Source organism: Camelus dromedarius, chromosome 27, assembly GCF_036321535.1.
Source record: "Camelus dromedarius isolate mCamDro1 chromosome 27, mCamDro1.pat, whole genome shotgun sequence".
Taxonomy (NCBI): Eukaryota; Metazoa; Chordata; class Mammalia; order Artiodactyla; family Camelidae; genus Camelus; species Camelus dromedarius.
In genome coordinates, this window is record NC_087462.1 from 21,033,085 (window position 1) to 21,053,802 (window position 20,718).

Sequence of the window (20,718 nt, forward strand, 5' to 3'; positions counted from 1 at the left end):
CTCATGTTCCCAACACTTGCAACAATGCCCCATTATGCCCGGTGACTCACAAATAGGCTTGTGTCCACGGAACAGCGTGTGTCTCTGTGCAGTGAGTACAGTGCCTCACTGTATGTTTGAACTGGTTTCATAGGCTTGTCTCCACCACGGATGTGACTTGCCTTCTTTGCTGACCATTGCTGGAGATGTGTTGCATCAGAGAACACCAGAAAAGGAAAGAGCTATGATTTCTTTATACTGGACAACTGGGCACCTTGGGGATTGTGCCTGGGAGGGAGACTTGGGTTCAAGCTGTATGGAAAGCAAAGTCTTGGGATCTTTGCAAAAAGTCGCTTACCTTAGTTGGCAGGTCACAGAAAACTCTCAGATCACCCGTGATTATCGCGGTTAGCGCTGAAGGCTCTCTTCGCTTTGACATGCAGGGGAAAGGGCAGTAGAATATTGACATGGCTCCTCAGATATGCCGGGGTCAGGGAGGCACAGCAGAGAGTGTGCAGGGATGGCTGATTTGCCTCTTGTGTTGTTATGATCATGACCTTGGGCGATTTCATCGAGAACCGAGAATCACAGCAACACAGACTCGATTTCCAACATTCCAGAGGGAGGGACGAACTGTTGGCATCTGTCCTGTCCCGGGGACGCCCTGACCTGTTGCTTTTCCCTCCCGCCTGGCACCAGGGCCTTGGCCGTGCTGAGCTTCAGCCACTTTTGAGGGGCTCATGAAATAGGTGGGCCCAGGGCCAGCCTTGCTTGTGCGGGCTCAGCCCTCTGCACCATTGCAGATCCCGGCATGCCCGCATCCCCTTGGCTCCCAGGTGGGCTCCCCGTCCACCACCAGCCACCAGGGAGACTGCAGTTTCCCCAGCAGCCCTTCCTGACGGCCTCTGTCCTCGCGTGAGTTTCCATCCTTTATTGTAATCCCAAGAATGAGAATGAAAACTCCTGGGCAAGGTCTTCGCTTACTGCTCTGTCTCCTTAACCACACCGTGGGTTTTCTCAGAGCAAGGACCCGACTGTCTTGCTCACTGTTGTGTTCTCAGCATGCAGGACATTTCCTGGTAGGCAGAAGGCACTCAGCAAATGTTTGCTGAGCTACTCAGTGAAGAAATGAACAAATGCATGAATGACACTGGCAGGTAATATTCTGTGTCAGGTGAGGATACCACAGACTCCTAGTTACCCATTCTAGTGTGTCACTGTATTGTCAGCTTTGAAGGCTCGCTTTAAAAATCACATCTGTTAACCTGTTACGGTGCATAGATACCTTTGTATGAGTGAGTTTACAGGATTTCGAGATACCTGAGGAAATGGACTGGGCCTGGTACTCTCGGGGCTTGGAAACAGAGGTGTATACATGTGTGTGAGGCAGTGGGTGAGCAAGAAAGACCTGGAGTGAAGGCTGTGGGGTGTCATCCACAAGGGCTTCTGAAATGAGGGGCCCCTTGTGGGCATGACCCCTAGGAGAGTGTCCTTGAAAGGGAAGAGGACTGGGAGAGGGAAGCAAGAGGTCAAGTGTTCCTGTTAGCCCCGAGGCCAAGCCTGGGTGGGTGGGGGTACCTTAGACCCAGAGGGTGGGGGTAGGGGGTCCAGGTGAATTTCTGGTTCTTGTTTTTGGCTTCTTAGATGAGAGGTAATTCTCCAGCTCACCTCCAGTCACTTGTTTGTTTATTCCTTGAACTGAGCCACGCTGACCACCTCCAGTGCACTGAGGACGTGTCCTAGGCGTTGAGGGTGCAGTGAAGAGCGAGCTAGGTAAATTTCCTGCACTCCCTGAGCTTACAGTCTGGCTGGGGAGAAACAGACACGAAAATCAGTCTACTATGATGCCAGAATACCATGGTGTCCAGAAGGCAATGGAGGGACGACAAGGTACTGTTTTAGACAGCACAGTCAGCGTGGCTGCCTTGAGGAGGGGGCACCAGGGCAGAAAATAAAGGAAGGGGCTCTGACATCCAGGCTGGTCGTTGGTGAGGGGCAAAGAGACTGAATGCAGGTCCAGCTCTGTTGCTTCTGCAAGCATGCAGCACTGGGCCAAAGACGTTTGTTCTCTTTGGAAAGAATTCTTTCATCTGAGCTGAGAAGGGGTTTTTGATGGGTGTGCTGGGTGTCCCTGACTTTGGGACCCTGAGCCTCTGGTTGATCCTTTGTGAAGTGGGGACAGCAATTAGATCCCCTTCATACGGCTCTCTCGTAGGTTAAATGAGCTGATGTGTGTGAGAAGAGCGCTTGGTGAACTGTGAGGGATGGAGTGTAATTTACATGTTCCCCAGTCATCAACCTTCAGGGTGTTGAAGCCCCACCAGCCGTTAGCTGCCTGCTGATTCTGGGGAGCTGTGGGACACCCTCCTTCATGCCCCCAAGCCTGATCCCCTGCCCTCTGCCCAGGACTGTATTAGTGTTAGGGTCCTGCAGTCAGAGGCTAAAAGCGGTTCATGCAGGGCTGGCTGGGTTTTGGCTGGCATGTCAGAGCATTGCAAAGTCACCGATGTTTGTTCTGATGGGGTGGTGTCTATACCAGATCAGATGTTAAAGTTTTTTGACTCTCAGTCTGGTTAAAAGCATAAACTCTGGAGCCAGCAGGCTTGAGTTCAAATCCCAGCTCCACTACTTACCAGCTTTGTGACTTTGGGAAAGTTACTGTCTCTACCCCTGTTTTTACATCTGTAAAATGGGAATTATAACTGTACTATCTCATAAGCCTGTTGGGAGAATTAAATGTATTATGCAAAGGTACTTGAAGTGGCACCTGGCATATAGCCCTAAATAAGTGTTTGTTTTTCTTATCATTACTTTTATTCCTCCCCTACTTCCACTGTGACTTCCTATGGAGAAGAGTCTGTTTTGTTCATCGCTTAGTTCCCAATGGCTATGTCAGGCTTGGCAAAGGGCAGGCACTCAATAAACGTTGGGTGGGTGCATAGATGAATGGGTGGATGGATGGATGGATGGAAGGATGGGTGGGTGGATGGATGAATGGGTGGATGGATGGATGGATGGATGGATGGATGGATGGATAGGTGGATGGATGGGTGGGTGGGTGGATGGACAGACAGATGGATGGGTGGATGGATGGATGAGTGGGTAGATGGATAGACGGATGGGTGGATGGATGGATGGGTGGATGGATGGGTTGATGGATGGGTGGATGGATGGATGAGTGGGTAGATGGATAGACAGATGGATGGGTGGATGGGTTGATGGGTGGATGGATGGATGGGTGGATGGGTGGGTGGATCGATAAGACAGATGGATGGATGGATGGCTGGATAGGTGGATGGATGGACAGATGAATGGATGAGCTACTTTTTACTTCTCCTAGACTTTATGATCAAGGCCTTAAGGGGGATGAAAGAAAATGTGGAGGGTGCTGATGGTATGGTTTGGAGAACGGGTAGATCATGGTGCAAACCCCCTTCCCTACAGAAATGCCTGAACATTGAAGGGAGAGGGGTCCTGGCTCTTCTCATTTGGGTTCCGCAGCTGACTGGTGTGGGTTCTGTGCCGGGCACATTCAACACTATCCATATCTGACTCCTCACAGCCACTCTAGGATGTATACTCTTACTGGTTCCACTTTACAGATTAGTAAACTGAGACTTGGAGAAGTGAAGTGCCTTTCTTAAGGTCACACCCAGGACTACTCTAAGTCCAGAATCTTTACCCTCAACCCTTAACGCTCCACTGTCGGGTCTGTTCCTCAGCCACATTATTGGCAGTTTTGCTCCACAGCACTGGGCCAAGGACTTAGTCTTCAGAGACCCTTCTGTCCACCGAGGTGAATGGGGACTCTTGACAGGTGAGTGTGCCAGCCCTGAGTGCTGGGCATTCTCACCTTGGGGTCTTGTACACCAGCTTCTTCTTGGGAAAATTCTATGATTTCTCCAGAGCAGTTTGGCTGAGTTCACTCCAGTCATAGGTAGTGATCAAGCTGGCATCTGGTGACACACACCCTAAATCCGGAAATGTGATAGTAGACTGTGACACTGATAAAAAGGGGAGGTACTTAGCAATGGAGAAAATGCAGTGTTTTTTGAGTGCTTGTAACACACTGGCACCTTGTGTACTTTCTCACTAGTCTTCACGTCAACAATGCGAACGGCATTTTGTCATCTTTATGTTGTGGGTAAGGAGACTGAGGCTCTTACTGGCTCTTACTGGGTCCCTGGCCTGCCCAAGCCATGTAGTTGATAAGGGCTCCTCCTGAGATTTGAACCTCAGGCTTCCAAACTCTCCCCTTCACACTTACCTTCCCTGGGAACATGCTGCTGGCTGTGAGAGGAGTGAGGTTCCTGCAGATTTGTAATTATCTGTCCTCACAGTATGGAGTTAGTCTAATCGAAATATGAGTAAGTTCACAATTGCTATGTTCTTCATTCTCTGACAGCTGGATGACAGTCTCAGACAATGCTGGGTTCTCCCCTGTCCACCCCCACATTTCAGGGAAAATCTCATCACTAAAAAGAAATCCCAGTAGTATATACCCCAGAGATTTGAAGGCTGGGACTCCCAAAATATATTTATACACCCGTGTTCATAGCAGCATTATTTTCAATAGCCAAACTGCAGAAGTAACCCAAATGTCCATCAGTGGAGGACTGGATGAGCAAAATGTGGTATCAACACACAGTGGAATATTATTCAGCCTTAAAAAAGAAGGACATTCTAACACATGCCACAACGTGGGGGACATTATGCTACATGAAATAAGCCAGACACAAAAAGGCAAATATTGTATGATTTCACTTACATAAGGCACTTACTTAGAGTAGTCAGATTTGGAGAGACAGAAAGTAGAATGGCGGTTGCCAGGGGCTGGGGTTGGGGCAAATCGGGAGTTGTTGTTTAAGGGGTATGGCGTTTTAGTTTTTCAAGATGAAAATGTAGGGAGACGGATGGTGGTGACAGCAGAACAGTGTGCTTATTTAGTGCCACTGAACTGCTCACTTAACAATGGTGACCGTGGTATATGTGGCATATATTTTACCACAATAAAAAAAGAAATCCCATCTGTATAGGAGCAGTTTAATATCTTCTGATAGGAAGGATTTGAATTTGGCTTCAGGGAACGCACACTTTTCTAGTCTTTACCGGTTGATGGGTGGAAAGTGGGAATCAGTTGTGGTTCTGCAGGGCTCCTCCAAGCAGAGCAGGTACCTCGAGGACTCTTGGACAACTTTCTCCTGGGCTGAGAATCCCCTTCCTCCCTCCTTCCATCCCTTCCTTCCTTCCTTCCCGGCATGTTTATCAAATGTTTTTATCAAAACATACCATGTGCCGGGTGGTAGAGCACATGCTTAGCGTGCTTGAGGTCCTGGTTTCAGTCCTCAGTACTGCCTCTAAGAATAAATAAATAATATGTAAACCTAATTACCTACCCCCACCCCCAACAACAACAAAAAACCTACCACGTACCATTCGCTCTGAAGACACTGGACATGGTAACATGTGGTCTGTGCCTAAATGTGCTCCCGTTTTACTATGTTTTACTGGTGTGTACCAGTCTTGGTTTTGCTTGATAACTGATTCACTCTCCATTTATTTTCTACGTTGATTCTTTTCAGAACAGAGTGGACCAAATGCTTCGGCTTGAATTTCCGATGCTCCACAAAGGCCGAGCTGAAGGCCGCACCCCCAGGAACGTGGTAAGTTTGGGTGACTGGCCTTGGCCAGTGGGCCGCTGAGAAGTTCAAGTGGGCTGGGCCCTGGAGAGTCAAGTGTGAATGTTTGCAGTTTTCTGAGTTTGGCGTCGTGGGCATTTGCCTGGCCTGCTGGAGGGAGAGAGTCTGACTTGGATTCTGGGGGCTTGGAAAGACAGTCAGAAGACTCTGCCCTTCCCTGAAGTAGCTGTGCATTTATTTAAAGACTTGAAACCGTTCTGATACTGGAATTTCCCTCTGTGTTTATTTTCACATCTGGGTGATGGTCTTCTGCCCCTGGAGAACTTTTAATGAATCACTTTAGAGATTGCTTTTAATGTTTCCCAGACGAGAGGGGTCTGGCCCTGGTCTTTTCTTTCTGAGGCCTGATGGGGCAGGACTGACTTGGCTTCCCGGCTGGCTGCCTGGAGCTGCCCCTTGGGGGAAGCAGACAGACATTTCTCGTCTTTCTGGGAGACCTGCTCGTGCAGAGCTCCTGATCCCAGGGCGCTCTTTCCATGTGAGGAGGGGAAAAAAAAGGTGGAATGGAATATAAATAAAAGAGAGAGACTGGTTTTAACTGGTACAAGATGTTACGGGCTGCGCCCTCGGTAGCCACTGGCAGCCGCCACCCGTCTGCGTTCCCAGGCTCTGGTTTGCGGTGGCAGGAGCTCCAGGAGACAACGCTGGCTGGGGTCACTCCCAGACGGCAGCTTGGGAAGCCTGGGAAGGTGTTGGCTCAGCCCAGCAGTTATTGGCTGCCGGGTGCCTTCCGACGGATGCCAGTTCCCAGGGCCCGGCGGTGGCCAGTGTCTCTGTGACCACATCGGGTCAGTGATGCCTGCTCACTCTTAGCCTAACGGACAGACTCCTTTGCAGTCACATCCGGGCTCTGTGGCCCACTGTCGCCCTCCCGCTCCCCTGCCGTACTCCACGCTCCAGCCACATCTCATACATTCTACTGGGTACTTTCTAGGTGTCCCCACCCCAGTTGCCCCTGCACTCTGCTCTGCCCAGCTCTGAGCCCTGGGAGTCGGACCTCTAGGGGTGCCTCACCTGGGTGCCCCTGCCCCGCCCTCTGGCTTCCCACTGGTTTGTGCCTATGGGGAGCCCCACCGGAGCTCTGAGGAGGGAGGGCAAAGAGAGGTGGAGGGAGGTGCTCCCCTGGCTCCCTCCCTGTGCGATCATCGCAGGCTGGCTGCGTGCCTTAGAAGGTTCCTTCTCTTTCCAGGTGGCCCCTCAACATAAGTTTGTCTTTCTGCGTCCAGGAAACAGCTGCCTCCCTTCATCCTTTTGGGTCCAGGGGTGAACAGTCCCCAGAGTTCTGCACTATCTCTTGTGGCTTCCCTGTATCCTGCCCACACTTTCATCAATACTCTGTTTACTAAATCCTTCTCGAGTCCTCTTTATCTGAGTATTCCTGCTGCGATGCGGACTGATACGTGCAAGCCAGGTTGTTTCCTAAACCTGCACCTTTTCTCATGTTTCTGCCTCTACTAGAATTCCCTTCTTCACCTTGATTACCTATTAAACTGCTCCTCATCCTTCAAAATCACACCGGAACATCACCTCTGTGAAGCCTACCTTGGGGCTCCCTTTGTGATGTCAACCTTGTCCATAAACTTACCATCTCCACCCTATCCACATGCTAATCAGACACATCCAGACTTGCCCTCATCAGAATTTTACAACATTTAATTCCTTCAAAATCTGATTAAGTGACTGTCTAAAATGCCTGCTTCAATGCCTGGCCCGGAGTAGATACTCAACAGATGATAGCTGTTATCTGACAACTTCATACTAAAATGTGAATGGCTATCTGTTCTAATGCATTATCCCTTCCAGGAACAGCTTACATTTATAAGGGACCTTTTAGAGTTAATAGTCCCTGCAACGAATCTCTAAATTGGCAGAGTGGGGCGGAGCAGTGTCCAAGGGTCTTCCTTTGGGGCTTCTCAAATTATATCAAGTCCAGGGCCTCTCTGTCTGTAGGTCTGAGAAAATGGAGACTCACTTCAGGTCAGTCTACAGTACACAGAGGCTGCTTGGAAAGGGGACAGGTTGCTCAATAGTGGCCTGGGGAAGGGGGAGCAGGGTCTGTGGGAAAAGACAGATGGACACACCTCTGCTCAGCTATTAGACCCTTCCAGTGCTAATGGAATGTGATTTTCTAAATTGTGACTGGCCGACTTCCTTCTCTTGTGGTTGAGTTTGTAATAACATAGACTATGACTCTAGTTTTGCCAAAGTGGAAAAAAAAATGCCATCCAATGGATTTTTATGATGGTTCTTAAACATTTTCAAAAATGTTATTAAAGATGCCGTTCAGTAAGCCATTTTAATGTCTTGCTTTGGGGCTGATGAGCCAAGGCACAGAGTTACAAGGCTGGGCGTGGGCAGCTGCGGGATTCTACACATGGGAAGCGCCAACCCTGGTTAAGTCGCTCCGTGCAATTTTGCCTCAAAATGGGGCTACGTAAGTACAAATCCAGAGTATTTCGATTGTCCATGGCTTGGGGCAGAGATCAAAGTAAAGCATCTCGCTCCTCATTAAGTTCAAGAAGCCAAGGAGCCTGCTATGTACCAAGAAGTCCGAATACATCCTTTGCAGATTCCAGAGCATCTCGGCTCACCTCTTAGATGGTAGAGAGGCTGGGCTGAGCGGAACCACCTCCTGCAAGCAGACCTCCTCCCTGCTCTGCGGAGAGGAGTGGGGCAGTCTGACAGGGTGTCACATCTTTTCTAAAAGGGTCCCACGAGGTCCACGCAGCTGGCCAGCTGGCGGAATTCCTGGGAAGAACCAAAAGTGGTGTTTGCTGAGTTAGGGGTGTAAATGCTCAGTGTCTTGGAGTGGGCAGGACAGAAGGATTCTTAGGGAGGTGATAACCTCAGGTGAGCAGAATGGATTCTGCGAAGCTGTCATATAGCCACTGTGAGGTCTCAGAACCCGGGAAGGGAGGCTAGTGAGCTGGGCTGCAAGATGGGTTTGTCTTGGTTATTAATCGCAACCTAAACTGACCTCTTGTCTGCTTCGTGCCTGGGCTGTCCGACACCCACATGGTCATGGTCTCCACTGCCCAGCACGGCTCCGGTTGTACACATCTTCTGTTGCTCTCTGGTTGCACCTCCAACTTAGTAGCTGCTCAATAAATGCTTGTCAATGGGACGGTTCTGAACTTCCCTGGATATGCTCTTAGTTGCCCCCAAATGCAGTTTATTTCACCTCTTCTGCATGGTGTTTATTTTCTTGGATTGTGAGCTGGTCTCAGGAGGTCCCTTCCACTGGTCAGAGGTGAGTGACACGCTTGCTTTGTGTCTCTGATCTGAGAATGGCGTTACTGTCCTTCAAGCTTTATGACTTGGGACGATCTGACATGCTCTCCGAGCGAAGCGGTGGTTTGAAATCCCCCCTGTTTCAAAGAACTGCACATAAATATATTCAAGGCATTTCCAAAATTCCCAGTCAAAACATTTTGGGCAGAGCAGCCAGATTTTGTAAAGAAAAAAAAAATGGTGGCAGTTTAACGGGCAGAGATGTTCCGAGTAAACTGGCGCTTGAGTGACTATCCAAGTTGAGGGGCGGTTCGACTAGCATGTTCAGGAGTTGAGGTCTCCAAGTTGACTTGTCATCGGAGCTACTTCAGCGGGTCATGTGGAGAGGCCCTGGTCACCTCACGGAGTAGGTGGACCTGCTCAGAAAACAGTAGTCACTCCCCTACCCTCCAGCCACCCCACCACCCCTGCAGGTTTCTTTTTCAGGAAGGTGACAGTGAATGTGGTGGCAGAAAGATTTGCCTAAGAATGGTGGTGGACGACGGTGATGGAGTGTGCCTAGCTTTGTTCTTTCTTCCTCCCCACCTGGAGGCTAGAATGCCTTCCCTCGAGAGCAGTGGTAGAGAATCAGGGAGGTGCTGGCCCACCTGGAGTAGTGGGACCCAGTGAGTGGCCTCGAGGAGTCCCGTGCATGCGGGTCCCGGGGTGTCCTCCCCGCCTCCTCTGAGTACATGGCTCCTAGCTTCTGACTTCCTGTGCTCTAGGGCAGGTGCCCTGGGGAAAGCAGACCCTGTGGCAGAGACATGAAGATGCCGAAGCTAATCTCTACATTTATGGAGCATTCTGTGACCCGAGGCAGGTCTCCTTCCATCTTTCTGCCTCAGTTTCCCTATTTTTGTAAGGCATCTGATGCAGCCAGGAGGGGACCCTGCTCAGAAGAGGGGTTTGTCCTCATCTGACCGCATTTGCTCCCGTCTGTTTAGGGATGGCCTCTCACCTCGCTGCTCCCCAGATCTGTTTCACTCTCAGCGAGTGACCAGTTTCTCTCCCTCTTTGATGTTTATCGATAATAATTTGAGGACTGTTTTCTTGAAGGGCTCCCTGGATATAAACGAGGACTCTGGAAGGTCAGGAGCCTTCGAGGTGCAGATGAACGAATCTCCAGTGATAGTATTTCAGCAGATTTATTTATTTTCTTCTTTCCAAAGGAAGTCTTTTCTAAAATGCCTGAAGTCCCATCAGTGGTAGAGGAATCTTTATATAATCGAGGTGATGTAGTTTGCTTTTCCTGCAACATTATAATGCACCTGTTTTTGTCTTGTCATTAAAACTATTTTGTCGGCATCAATTTTTTTTCTAACATCTTTTTATAAAAACTTTTTAAACAATGCAGAAAAGTTGAAAGAATTTTATAGGGAGCACGCATATACCAACTACTTAGATTCCACGTGCATTAGTGTTTCCCTCTACCTGTTTTTATCATGTATCTCTCCACATAGCCCCTTCTGTCTGTATCCACCCATCAGTAATTTTGGGGTGGATTTCAGAGTATGTTGCCAATATCAGTATACACCCCCAGTATACTTCAGCATGTGTGTTGTTAACTAGAGTTCACTATTAGCTTACAGGTTTTTTTTTTTTAACATACAATAAAATGCACACATCTTAAGTGTACTATTTTATTTATTCATTTTTTTTTCACTTTTAGGTATTTTCTTGTTAAAACAACATTTTTTTTTTGTTGAGGTATAATTGATTTACAATGCTGTGTTAGTTTCAGGTGTACAGCAAAATAATTCAGCCATACATATTTTTTTCAGATTCTTTTCCATTGTAGGTTATTGTAAGATATTGAATATAGTTCCTTGTGCTAGACAGTAGGTCCTTGTTGTTTATCGGTTTTATATATAGAATAGTATATATTTGTTAATCCCAAACTCCTAATTTATCCCTCCCCCCGACACCTCGTTCCTCTTTGGTAACCGTAGTTTGTTTTCTGTGTCCATGAGTCTATTTCTGGTTTATAAGTAAGTTCATTTGTTCATTTTTTTTTAGATTCCACATATAAATGATATCATATGGTATTTGTCTTTCTCCCTGCGCTTAATACAATAATCTCCAGATTCATCCATGTTGTTGCAAATGGCATTATTTCATGCTTTTTCATGGTTGAGTAATATTCCATTGAATATATATACCACATCTTTATCCATTCACCTGTCAACGGGTGTGTAGGTTTAAGCGCACTATTTTTAGACATCAATTTTTTAAAGTGCCGTGTCTATATTTAGCCCCTTATTTCCACACTTGCTTACTTAAGAGTTAATTAATTAATTAAATAATGATGGCCAAGTGACTGCTCTCTGTTCCCCATGGGGAAGCCGCAGGCCTAGGCTCCTCTGTTCTTTACTGAGAAGAAGTAGCTGTTGCCCCACCCTGATTCCCATCCAGTTTGATCTCTCAACATCCTGGCAATAGATGAAGACTCCTCCCCAGGTCTACCCTCCTCCTCCAACCCTTGGTCCAGTTGTGCCCAGAGCTACTTCCTGGCCCCTCTGCTGCAGCCTGGACTTGTCCAGCCCAACCCAGAAATGCTGACTCTGTTTCCACGTGATGGTTAACAAACTACAGACCTCAGCTGTCTTGCCAGCAGTTGTAAGGTACTTCACAATTTCTGAAGAATTTGCCTTCATGTTATTTCACTGAGGGCCCACTGCAAGTCAGTGGAGTACCTATTATAACCTATTATGCCCATTTCTCAGATGGGAATACTGAGATTTACAGAAGGGAGGTCATGCAGCCTGGGTCTGGACCCAGGCCTGGGTGGGTTCACAGACTGAGCGCTTCCTGTGGCCACACAGACCCTTCACCTGAGCTGAGTTTTCAGGCTGTGAAGCACCGACTACTGTATCACTAAATATGTGTCAGAGTAACTTTCTGGGAAGTTTGACTTGGGCACAATGTTAAACTGGCCAGGGTTTTGCAGATGACATAATTTGCATTCCTGTGACAGGGAGACGTGTGGTCTGGTGGAAACAGCATTTTTTGGAGCCAGCCAACCTGGGATCTCTGTGTCAGAGCTCTGTGACCTCAGGCAAGTCACTTTTCAAGAACCAATTTTTTTAATACTTCAGATGAATTCAGTGGGGGACACACGTAATCTCATTTAACTCTCTCTTCCAATGCCCTATCATAGTCTTCAACTTTGCTCTATAGATGAAGAAACTGGGGCACAGAGAGACGAACTAACTTGCTTAAGGTGACACAGCCAAGGAACCCAGGCACCGGGGCCTGCTCTCCTAACCGCAGTGCCACATCGCTGCGTCTGCCACATGGGGATAACCAGACCCTCCCTACAGATCCTACTGGGACCATGAGGACAGATGTGTAAAGTTTTCTTTCTAGAGAGAAGTAAGCTGTGGTCCTTGCATTCACGATCCAAATGCAGAGGCTGCAACTGGATGCCGCTGGGCCAGATTCGGTCCATGTCGTGTTTGCTGGAGAGTTTTGTTCTTTTGATTTGGATTATCAACACTTAAAAAGCAAGAGCCTGTCTTCTTCCCACTTACTTTAGAAAATCTGAATATCTGGCCAGAGTGGCTCCCTGTTTGGGCGTGAAGCCATTGGCTGGCACTGAGGCAAAGCGGATGCCTGCTCCCCGCCCATTCTCCACAGTCCCCACTGTTCCCTCTTGCCTTCCCTGTCCTGAGGTCGGGCATTGGTGGCCGTTTCTCATCTGGCCTGCATTGTGGCTATTTTGATACCAGGCCCACTTCACTCCCAGTCTGCCTGGCCCCTGAGGGCGTGTGGGTTTGGAGACAGAGCAAAACCAAAGAGCTCAGTGGGGACACAGTCTTACTATTTTCCAGAAGGGAACTACGACTCAGGTCATTCACTATCTGTGAGATTCAAAGGTCAGGGTGTGCTTGTGACAGTAAACTCAGATATGTACCTTTGGAATATTTGGAAGGTGTGCATTTCTCCGCAGGTCACAAACCAGCGGTCTTACTGAGCATGGTGTGTTGGTGAGTGCTGTGGCTGGCAATCGGGTTGTCAGCTTTTCCTTCCTTGCTTTTTCCTGACAAGCTTTTGCCTTCATGTTTTCAGCACAGACCCCACCCTGGCCTATGGTTGCCCAGGGCAACCCTTATCATACACCCAGCTCCCCAGGACTCAGATCTCCCATGTTCGTGGGGGGAGAGAACATTAACACAGCATTTGCCCAAGTGGTGCGTGCATTTAGGTGATGCATAGATACTTGTTTTAAAAATGTTAATTGCTACGTATTTATTTTCATGAGTACCAGAAAAAATAAATTAGCGCATCAAATCTCTGATTTTAAGACTATTACTGCTTAGGAGGAAGATAAATTTTAGAAAGAGTTATTTTAAAGTTGATTTAAGGAGAAATAGGAGGTAAATGCTGCTACAGGTGAGAAGTCACAGCGGAAATACACAAGATTGACACAGAAAGGACCGAAGTTCGAGAAGAACTGCATGGGGTCTCTGCCATCCTGTCCAGGGGCAGGAGACAGGGCTCCCCCTTTTCTGCCCTTGCTTCCCAAGTTTCTCTTCCCAAGGTTCCTCCAAGGTTTGGATTTGGTGGGAAGCTTTGCTGTCCTTAATCACAGCTTCTCTTAAGTCTGTTATACTGTCTTTGCAAATAGGCCCTTTCTGGTCTTGAAGAGACTAGACTTTGTAACTCAAGACAGGAGAAGTTTCTTTGTGCGGGGTCATATTGGGTAGAGAACACAGAACACCTTGGTTGCTGTGTGAATGGGGGAATCCTCATGGAGTAGTAGGAAACAGCAGGAACAAAACAAAACTGACCAAACAAAACCCTCATTCGTGAGCATTTTCAAAGAAACATCCCACTATCCATGGATGTAGCAACTCAACATAAGACCGCAGTTGCTAGAAAAGAGCATACAGATTGAACTGAGTAAGTAAACTTGGCCAAACTACTTCACCTCTCTGATCCTCGGTTCCCTCATCTGTATAATGGGAATATAAATAATACTTAACTTGAAAGGACTAAATGAGACAGTGCGTGCAGAGCGGTATGTGTATGTACTCAGTAAACGGTAGCCCCTGTGGTGATGGTGATGGTAGGTCTGTAAGGTAGGGTCTTTCTGTAGGTGTTGATGTTAATTTAGGTAGAAAGAGGAGTTGTATCTTGAGGCTTTTGGGGTTGGAGTTTTGCCCATGAGAACATCTTGACTAAGGGCATAGTCTGTTGGCATTTTAACGGTCATGCCCTAAGGCTACCCTTTTCCTATGCCTTTGTTTGGTCTGTGGGGACAGGGAGCATTCTGTGCCATTGGTCATAAGGCAAGAATGTAGGAGTGGAGGGCAGCTCTGGGCACTTGGCTGCCGCTTTCTAGATTGGGTAAAAGCCACAGCCCACCTGGCTCCCATGCGTGAATGCACAGCTAAGCTTAAGTCTCAACTGAGGGTCCAGGGGTGGGAAGAGGGGGCACATGAGCACACAACCTTGAATGGAGATTGCTAGAATTCTTGCCAATTGAGCATTAGTATAAAGGACAGAAATAGCCCAAAGAAACCAGCTTGACTTCTCCCAGAGAGAACTGCCCGCCTCCCCACCATTGGAAAGAGACTACTCTCTTTGGTGGGTTTGATTTAGCTTGAAATTATTTCTGTTGACTTTTGTAATACCCACTGGTTTTTGTATTTGATGCTCTGCTCAGTGGTTCCCAGAGCATCCGCCGTGCCAACGTCTTGACTTTAACCAGTAAGACTGATGTTGAACTCTTGGCCTCCCGAATAAGGGAATGAATTTGTTTTTTTTTTTTTTTAAACCATAAAGCTTGTAGTAATTTGTTACAGTGGCCATGGGAAACTAACACGCATGGTTTTCCTCCATTCGGTCAACACATCTTTGATGCGCGTCTTCTATGAGGTGCCCGCCATCCTCTGTTTATGCAGTGCTTCTGTCAGGGGAGCATCGGTGGGAGATGCTACAGCCCATCCAGTTATGGCTCAGCGATTGGTGCAGGAACATCCAGCTCCCTGCCCCTCGGAGGCCCCAGCCGGCTGTGTCTGATAGCAGGGCTCTGCGTCTGAGCGCAGGGGTCCCCTCCAGGGGAGGAGAAGGGCCAGGGTGTCCCGGGAGCGGGGATGGGGAGGCTATCGTGCGCTTGTAGCTTCTTCCCCACCACGAGAACCAGAGCCAGGGAGCTGTTCCTGGAAGCTTGACCCGTGGGACCTGAATTCGTTTCTCAGTACCGCAAACACAGTGGCTTAAAACAGCACAGATTTATTGTCTTCCAGTTCTGGAGTCCAGAATTTGAGGGGCTGGTCTTTTGGAGGGCTTAGGGGAGAATTTGTTTCCTTGCCTTTTTCACCTTCTGGAGGCCACCTGTGTTCCTTGGCTGGTGGCCTCTTGCTCCGTCTTCAAAGCGCATCATTCTGACCTCTGCTGTCACCTGGCCTCCTCCACGTCTCACTGCCTCCCCCATCCCTCCTCTTATCTGGATCTTTGTGATTTCCCTGAACCCACCTGGATGGTATGGGCTCATCTCCCCATCTCGAGATCCTTAACTTCATCAGAGCTGCAGAGCGCCCTTTGCCGTGTAAGATCACTCTCACAGGTCCTAGGCATTAGGACAAGGACCTCTTTGGGAGCCATTATTCACCTATTACATGCACCCTCAGAGCAGAGGGTTACTATTGCCATTTGGGCTTCAGTAGAACCCTGGCGGTCTCTCTCTCTGGAAGGTGGTGGACAGTAATCAGGGCCTGAGGCTAGCCTTTCTCTCTGTGTCTGTGTGAACACCACTCAATTTGAGGGCCACAGGTGCCTGGGTAATGGAGTCTTCAGTGGCCTTTCCAGAAAAAGAACATAGAAATGTGATCATGAGATTTTGTAGAAAGCCCTCAGGCATTGTGGTAGGACTCAGGACTCAGGGAGCCCAGTTTCAGCAAGCTACATGGGAAGAATTTGAAGTCACCTGCGATGGAAGTCTTCTTCATGTTCTTTCCATGGTGCCATAGCTGCTTTTTGTCCCCAAGCACATCCTAACATCTCCGAAGCCAAGTTCAACGTTAGCCTATAGCCCGAGGTAAGTTCATATTGACTGGGACTCCGGTTTGTGCTCCTTTGTCTGCTACCACAAGCACATTATGTGCCACAACAGGAGTTTGGGCTCTGCTAAAAAAAGATCTTGGGTCGCAGCAACTGCACCAGATTTAAAGGTCCATGGGGGTGAGTGGAGGTGGGCGGGGTCTGCGGACACAGCTTGGAGAACAGCTGGAGTTTGTGGCGAGTGGGGGGAATGAAGGGAGGGGCAGCATGGTGAACACCGCATCTTTTAAAGAGAAGCTGCATCTGGAAGATGCCTGTGGAGTAGATGATGGGGCCCAAGCTATTTGAAACTGCCGTCATCATGCATGTTGTGTGCAGGGTAAGCTTGGTAGGGAATACCCAGGCAGCCTTTATTTATGAATTAGCTAGAAGTTTGGTTGAAAATGATAAAATGATAGGAATATAACTTTAACTGGTTTAAGCAAAAAAATGAAAAGTTTTGGTTCAGATATCTTAAAGAGTTCGTAGATAGAGCCTGTCATCAGGTACAGCTGGACGTGGAGGTCCAGATGTGACATCAGGACTCCGTCTCTCGCTACCTCTCGGTTCTGCTGCGTTCCCGTTAGCAACATGGTAGCTCCGGACATGCATCCTATTGTTTAAGCAGCCTCCATGGAAAGGGACAGGGTCTTTCCCAACAATTCAACTTAAGTTGTTGGACTAAGTTCCATTGGCTTAGTTTGGGCCACGTGACCATCCTCAAACCAATTAGGATGTGGCCAGGAGGGTGTGGAGCTCTGATTGGCTGGGTCTGGGTCTCCTGTCCCTCCCTGCAGCCAAAGCAGGGGGTCTGACCTAAGTGAACCACAAGGCCTGAGAGTGGAGGAGGATTTGGCTCCCCAAGAAAAGTTGGGTGTTCTTAACAGAGGATGGAGGAGGAGATACTGATGGGGCAGAAATGGCAGAATGTCCATGGCAACTTATAACATTGAAAGGGCTTATTAAAAGGCGGCAATTAGCTGCTAGATTACTTCCTAGCGGAAGGAAAGGAGTCTGTGTATTGCTTTCATAAATCTTTCTGAGAACATTTGTATCACAGTACTTAGCCCTGCTCCTCAGTTAGGGGGACATATTCCATTAGACGTCAGAATAGCTGGGATTTGTTTCATGAACCCTACAAAAGTGGAGGACAAAACACTGCTTCTGTTAAAAACAAAAAAAACGTTTGGAGATCTTTGAAATTCAGAGCATTGGAGAGAGGGTATAGGTCAGTGGTAGACTGTGTGCTTAGTGCACCTGAGGTCCTGGGTTCCATCCCCAGTACCTCCATATAAATAAGTAAGTAAGTAAATAAATAAAACCTAATTACCTCCCCCCACCAAAAAAAAAAAAAAAAAAAAAAGGAAAAGAAATTTAGAGCATTATCTTTCCCAAGTGAAAGTGAGCTTTAGGGGACAAATTGAACAAAAAATTCTTACTCATGTATATAAATTGTACCCTTCATTCAGCATCTCTCGAATGAGAGATTCTGGGAAGGTCCTGATGCTCCTGGACACTCGGGCTCTGCTGGTGCTTCTAATAAGGGGAGGGTTGTTCTGGCCAACTGTTCTGGCCATGGTCCAGTGATGCTTGCTACATCCTGTCTCCCAAATTCCCCTTCAATTTCTTGTGGAATTCTTCCCCTTTTTTCTTCTCCTTTTATCTTTTTTTTTTAAATTGTTACAATTCCTATTCAGTCTGAATCTGCTTCCTGGGTATTTATAAGAGCTGTGTGCCACCCAGAGGTGTCCAGTTTTTCAGACAGAGACGTGCATTTTGTCTTTGGTGTCCCTCCTTAGTTTGAAAGCTGAGTGAAATGTGACTAAGACCCACGGTTTGGTCAAATACCACCATGTCTAGAGGGTGGTGGTTAACAGGATACTCTGCTTTGCAAGTAACAAAAAAGCCAACTCTAACTGGCTTAAGTGCTTTGGGAATTTGTTGGCTCAGATAACACAACTGTCTAGGGGTTGGAAGGCTTCAGGCACAGTTTGATCAGGCTTCAGCACTCCTTCTGTCCATGAGGGCAGGCGTTTTCACCTGCTTTATCTGCTGGTGTAACCTAGGCTCTTTGAGCTGTATCCAGAACAATAAAAAAGTTTTGAATGAACAAAATTATCTCAATTCTGCCTTTCTCTGTGGGTTGGTGTGGCCTCGGGCAGTACAGGTCAGTGGGTGAAGACTCAAAGTCTTTTCTCTCCCTCTCTCTCTGCTTCTTTCTGTCTTTCTCTCTCTCCCCTTTTTTCTTTCTCTCTTTCCTTCTATCTTTCTCCTCCTCTCTTTCCTAATAGTGTTCCCACTTGCACTATTATCTTAGTAAATCCTCCCAACTGCGCAAGACCTCTAGCATTTTAAAGAGTTGGAAACTGAGGCCAGAGCTCTGAAACACTATACTTTCCCACAGTCCCTTCCCCCTCCTCTGAAAGACTGAGGGCAAATATTTCTCCTCTCATTTCTCAGCCCGTACCTTCGTTTACATTCCAAATGGGCAGCTGCCTCTCAGCCAGCTGGACAAGTTGCTGAAATTTATTCTCTAGTCCTGCTGGTCTATATATTCTCAAATTGGCAGCAAAACCCTTTCTAATCATAACTGCTGTCAGTTTGTAAAATGGGAACACGTGGCGGCTCCGCCACTCTGTGGGGGGAGCAGATAGCCCTGCACACCCTGGGGAGAGCTGTTGTCATCGTCCCCCAGCTCTGCCTCAGGCCAGGTCTCTGGAACACTGATGGGGCTCTGTTCAGTCCAGCTGTTCTGAATTTAAACCCTTTTCTGCCTACGGAGCATCCCAAAGCTCAAATGACTAAATGTGCTGTGAGTGCATTTGTGAGTTAGCTAGGTTTCCAGTTATTTATCTCAAACATTTAGTTTTTTTCATCCTCTTATTTAAAAATGTCTCATGGCCTTGGGCTGAACTTCATGAAGGAGGAACAAGAGTGTCTCTGCTCCCCCCCTGGGCACTCCTTATGAATTATATATCAAGGAAACACCCGTGGGGACTGCCGGGCCCGCGCACCCTTCTGGAAGACTGACTTTGATGAACCAAATCCAAGGTGACACGGAGACATGAACAGAACCCAGTGAAAATTACATGGCTTAAGCTGAAATCAAGACCCCCAAATCAAAGGCAGCATGTGATGGACCCTGCAGAGTTGCCAGAATTTTAAAAACGGACCTCTCTTGCCAGGCTGAGAATCTACAGAGGCTGGCCAGAGATAACACGGAGAAGCCAGGAGCCTCTCCGGTTGTGGTGTGGAATTCGCAATAGTAGCCGGGGCCAGGGTCCACAGAATTGCGTGCATGCTCCACCGGGTCATTTCAGCACACCGTGTTTCCTAACTCTTTGTGAACCCAAACAAAGAGAAGACACCCTTGGCAATCTGATTGCCGAGCTGTGCCCTCCTCTCGACCCCCGAGATGGGGTGTTATCCTTAGAGGCAGGAGGGGGAACTGTGTGAGGGCGGGTAGAGCAGGGCGGTGATCGTGGGCCACCTGGTTGGACAACCCTTCTTGATAAGTGGGTGGAGGTCCCTGGGTGGGTGAGGGCTTCCCCTATCCAGCATTTTCATTAATAATATGTACAAGATATGTAAGGCAGGCTTATTACATTTGCCGATGAAACAAAGCCAGGACGGAAGTAGGTGGCAGAAAGAAAGCTCGAAAAGATCTTTAGCTCCAACAAGCACAAAGTGTAACAGACATCAGTGTCAAATCTCACATTTAGATCCGTGAAGTCAATTCCATCATCTCCACATCACTGGGGAAGGTTTGCCTTTAACGCCCTTCCAGAGTTTCCAACTCTGAAGGTCTTCCTGTTTGCCCATAAAGGTTCCTTCAGGTCCACAGATCTTCCCCACGGATCCCTTTCTCTGATGCAGTGGTTTCTGAAGCCATATGGGAAGGTTCCAGCAGACCCTGTGCTGTGTCCTCTGAGGCTAATACCTTCCAACTCTGGAGGACCCACTTGTGGGACAGAGGTGGCACTGGGTTCCCAGAGCCACAAATAAGATATGAAACTCCACGGACTGGGAGCCAGGCAAAGGCTTCACCGGGACTTCGGGGTATGCCCTGCCGCTGACCACGAGGTGTCCACCCGCCGCACGCTGGAAGTCGCTAGCTGTGGAACGGGCCTTCCAGGCTGCTGTCGACTCTGTTCTTCGTGATTTCCGGTGCCCAGACTACTCACTTCCCAGTCTTGCTTGAGATGCTGGGGTCTTCAGGGCTCTGGTCTCTGCCTGTTCTGTTACCTTGATTTCTTTCAAGATCTTTATCCCACACAGCTAGAGATGTTTTAGGGGTACATACATATATATATGTAGTTTAAATGCTCTCTGACATTTCTTTTTTTTTTCCATTTTCATTCTTTTTTCTCCCAATTCAAATCCATATATATACACAGCCTTCTGTGACTATTGGATATGGAACCAATTACCCTAGGTTGCAGTAATTACTTTTATATAACTAGATTTGGGGACTTGTGAATCAATTCCATGCCCATTAGCAATATATGCTTGAGCCAAGCTATTTTTTTCCCTTTCTTTTTTAAATAGGACTAGACAGTGTTGAATCCTTGGGAAAAAAAATAACACTTTTTTTTTTTTTTAAGCTGACAGCATATTCCAAGTACTCGGCAATGTAGAACCAATGAAGATGTAGGTGTAAGAAACCCTGTAATTGAACCCATCTGAAAGTCCATGTGCTCGTGGTCGGGTCCCGTCAGGGTGGCTG

The 20,718-nt window shown here is 47.8% G+C and overlaps 1 long non-coding RNA gene across 1 annotated transcript in view; it reads left to right on the plus strand.

Annotated features, from left to right (window-relative positions):
- LOC116148457 (uncharacterized) overlaps window positions 1-20,718 on the plus strand; it is a 118,541-nt gene that overhangs the window by 34,581 nt on the left and 63,242 nt on the right. Inside the window, exon 3 of the long non-coding RNA XR_010378025.1 lies at window positions 5,562-5,642. This is a non-coding gene — a long non-coding RNA (uncharacterized LOC116148457). The remainder of the gene's footprint in view (window positions 1-5,561; window positions 5,643-20,718) is intronic.